The sequence below is a fragment of the Archocentrus centrarchus genome, chromosome 16, assembly GCF_007364275.1.
Source record: "Archocentrus centrarchus isolate MPI-CPG fArcCen1 chromosome 16, fArcCen1, whole genome shotgun sequence".
Classification (NCBI taxonomy): domain Eukaryota; kingdom Metazoa; phylum Chordata; class Actinopteri; order Cichliformes; family Cichlidae; genus Archocentrus; species Archocentrus centrarchus.
In genome coordinates this window covers 14,697,723-14,702,299 of record NC_044361.1, presented here as the reverse complement: position 1 = coordinate 14,702,299, position 4,577 = coordinate 14,697,723, and positions in this window count along the sequence as shown.

The window sequence follows — 4,577 nt, the reverse complement described above, 5'->3', positions numbered from 1 at the left end:
CTGCCGAAATTGTTGATCATCGTCAGAAGAGGAGACAGCGATTTCTGTGCGTTAGAGATATATAAAAGTATATCATCAGCATACAGTGAAATATGATGTTTACAGTTAAACATCTCAATGGGGGATATTAAGGGGTTTTGCCTAATGCTGGCGGCCAGAGGTTCAATAATAACTGAAAAGAGAAATGGGGAGAGGGGGCAGCCTTGACGTGTACCACGATGAATAGCAAAGGGACAGGAGATATTCTGATTAGTAATGACAGAAGCAGTCGGGTATGAATAGATTATATCAATCCATTCTGTAAACAAGGGTCCAAAACCAAATTTTTTGAGAGCATACATCATATAGGGCCATTCTACTTGATCAAATGCACGTTGTGCATCTAGCGAAATAACAATGGGTTCATTTGAATGGTTTGAATATAATATATTGAAAAGACGACGCAGATTGAAAAACATTGCCTACCTGGCATAAAGCCAGTCTGATCCGGATGGATGATTAAACCTATGTGTTTTTTGAGTCTATTGGCTAAAATTTTCCCAAGGATTTTGGTTTCTAGTGGTAATAACAAAATTGGGCGGTAGGACGAAACAATTTCTGGATCTCGGCCAGGTTTAGGAATAAGCGAAATATTAGCCCTGTATAATGTTGGAGGCAATCTTGAAGCTTGCTTAGAGTGGTTTAACATACGCAAAAGTAAAGGCGATAATTTGGGGCTGAATACTTTGAAAAACTCAACACTGAAGCCGTCAGGACCAGGCGCTTTGTTATTGGGGAGAGTAGAGATAACAGATTCAATTTCTTGCAAAGTTATGTTGGCTTCCAGCGCTTCAACTGAATCTGATGGTAATTTTGGCAAATTCAATTTTTCAAAAAATCTTTCCATACTTTCAATGTCTAATTTTCCCTGTGACTGATAAACATTAGTATAAAAGTCAGCAAAGCAGTCGTTGATTTTATCCGGATCTGTGAGTAAAGTCCCGTCTTCAAGCTTAATACGATGTATGGCTCTAGAGGCCTGAGCTTGTTTAAGCTGACGGGCTAATAGCTTATGGGGTTTATCACCTAACTCAAAGTATCTTTGTTTGACTTGTACCAGTAATTTAGAAACGTTTCTTGACATAATGGAGTTGTATTCATATCGTAGAGCTGTTATTTTATTCAATGTATCTGGACACTGTTTTAATTTATATGAGTTATCTAAGCTGGTCAACAGGGCGTCTATTTTATCCAACCTTATCTTAGACTCTTTATTTTTTGCTGCCTCAAAGGAAATTATACATCCCCTTATAACCGCCTTCATTGCTTCCCAGAGCATTGAATCATCCACATCCCCCCTGTCATTAGAACTCAGGTATGACTTAATTTCGTTTGAAATATAGGAGCAAAATTCCTTATCTTTCAACAGTGTGTTATTTAAGCGCCAATTCCACCTCCCCTATTTAATATCTAATTTAAGGTTCAGCGACACAGGAGCATGATCTGATATGTGAATATTGTGGTATTTACAGCTTGATACTGATGCCAGCATTCTAGAGTCCAACAAGAAGTAATCAATCCTAGAGTAGGACTTATGTACTGCTGAAAAGTATGAATAATCTCTCCCGGTAGGATATAACAGTCTCCAAATGTCGACCATATTGTGGGATTGCAATAAACTTTTGAGGGACTCTCTGCTCTTAGATGAATTAGACTGAGGGCGTTGTCTATCTAAAACTGGGTCCAGGATTAGGTTTAAATCCCCACCAATAATTATATTATAACCAACCCAATCCGGCACAACATTAAAAAGGTCTTGGAAAAAAATGGGATAGTCAAAATTAGGCCCGTATATATTTATAAGTGTCACTGGTATAGAATTCAGTAGCCCACTAACAATCACATATCTTCCCCTTTGATCCGAGATCGTCTGCTTGTGAATGAAAGGTGTGTGTTTTTTAATTAAAATCGCAACCCCTCTAGTTTTTGTGCTGAAATTTGACTGGAATACATGGGAGGCCCATGAGGGACTAAGAACTTTAGCAGCTGTTTTCTTAATATGTGTTTCCTGGAGAAAACAAATATCAGCCTTCAGTGAACGCAGGTGTGCATAAACTTTACCTCTTTTTAGAGGGCTATTTATCCCCCGAACATTCCAGCTAATCAAATTAACCCCGCTCTTACTATGTTTATCTGGATCAGTTGACATTAATTTGTATACATTTTAGTGACTAACTGTTGCATGACTGTGAAGATAATAAGATATTCAGAACACGCCGATGTGCAATAAACAGCCCCCCCAGTAACGTAACTAACCCTACCCACCACCCAACATAACTGAACAGAACCAGGAGCGGTGTCTCCATACCCCCAACCTAAGACTAGAGCTAGCCGTCCTCCCGGTGGAGGACAAGAAGCAAGCCTCTCCATCTCACCAACCATGGTAGCCACTCAACCTTGCACAATTAACGTATCAAAATAGATAAATTACATTTCTCACGCAATATCAGCATCTTTAGTTGCTCTTTCTCAACATTTCAAACATAGCAGCAACAGAATAGTCTGGCCACCTGCTTCATTTAGTCCCAGGTTGCCAGTCCTCGATCTCTCGGCTCAGGAATTTATCGGCTTCCACTGGAGTGTCGAACGTAGCAGTGTTGTTGTTCACAGTAATCATGAACTGCGCCGGGTATCGAAATCCATACCGAATCCCCTTGGACCTGCATTGCTCCCTAATAGCTTGGAACGCCTGACGTTTCTTCATTACAGCTGAGGTGAGGTCAGGAAAGATGAACACCGGGCGACCGTTGTATTGCAGAGGACTCTTCTCCCTCGCCAACCGCAGCACCCGCTCCTTCTCTTGAAAGTAATGCAGCCTGACAATGATGGCTCTCGCCTTCCCGTCTTTTGCCTGCGTCAGGCTCCGGTGTGCCCGATCCACTTCAATTGGCCGATCAAAGTTGTCTTCTCCCAACAGTTCGGGCAGCAGTTTACAGACAAAGTCCGTCGGTCTGCCATTCTCGGCTTTCTCTTGTACGCCTACGATACGGATATTCTGCCGGCGAGAGCGCGCCTCCAGATCATCCAGCTTTGCTTGCTGCAGAGAGCATTGAGTAGCTAGACTATCGTGTCTCTTCTCCAGCTCCGAAATCCGTCTTTCCTGTGACACGACTGCGGCCTCGGTTGATGTCACGCGGTCACAAATATCAGAAAGCGCCGCTCTGAGACTGGAAATTGATCCATTTAGCTCCACAAACCTCATGTCGACCGTGCTGCTAAGCTTGCTTATGGCTGCTAGGACGTCCTCATTGGTGGTGGATGGACCTGGAGAACACGCGGGGCTCATGTTAGCATTAGCCACCTCGAGGCTTGCTAGTTTGGTCCGGTCGTCCAGGGTCTCATCCCCCGAGCTTTTGTCTTTCTTGTTGCTTTTGGGTTTCGTCATCTTGTTCATAGTGTGATGGTGCACCACAAATATGTTAAGCCGAAGTTTAAATATTATTTAGGGTGAAATAATGTGAAGTTAAGTCGGAGCTCCCTCAGAACACGTCTACTCCATGTTGAGACCTAGGCCACGCCCCTAATGTCAGAATTTTAATGCTGAAGTTATACAGTTGTAGCCACCGAAAGTTTCCGGCCGATCCGTGACGCGACCTTGGCCGATTCGTGGCCGAACCTTGGCCTAAACGCAATCCCCCGCTAATGACGTAGGCATTCCGGCCACTGGTGGGAACGCCCCTAAGCAGTATTTGGGGAAAATGGTGGTAATGTCTTGTTTATCCACCAGGAGGAGCAGTAATAGTGGAAGCCCGCTGTATACTGTACCAAGGAAACCCGGTCTCACGGCAGTTCGTGCAATAGTCAGGAAATTTAATCTATTGATTCGTGCTCATGAACACGAATTCCCTCTTTTTTTCGTGTTACTCAGCACGACTTATAACCTGCCTGAAATGCAGTGGGATAATGTTCGTGCCTCTGAGCACGACTTCTAAGCTGCAGTATAAGCTGAATTTTTTTTAATTTTTTTGCCCATGTCCCCCACTTTTCCCCCCTTTTCTTTTGAACTGGAAACTCAGACGCTGAATTATGCCTTTACTTGCGATCCTTAACCGCCACTTTTCCTTTTAACATGAATTTCTCCTTGTTTCATTTAATGTGGGGTGCTGCTTATGGTTGTAACGAGGCCATTTGTGGGGCTTTTTCAGGTCTAAGTTTATATTTACGTGTTTATGGTTAGCGCTATATTCCGTGTCCAATTTTTCTGTGAGTTCCGTGGTCTGAAGCCGTTTTTCCTCTGTGTTAAATCCATGAACTAACGATGAATAAATAAATGAACTACAGTACCCATCACCCCATCGGCCGTGACCATGGTCACGCGTATTCCCGTTGCTGTCCAGGTAAATTGCATGACTGCCTGTTCACCCGCTTCGGATGTTATCAGGTCATTATTGACTTTATTAGCGGTTTTCAGGCCCGTAGATATGGGCCTGCAAGGGCCGTCTGCACCTCGTAGTCAGTCGAGAAGGTAGTTATCGTTCTAACGGAGGATCGCTGACAGAGGGATGAAGGACTACAGACTTCCGGGGGATGCTGCAGTG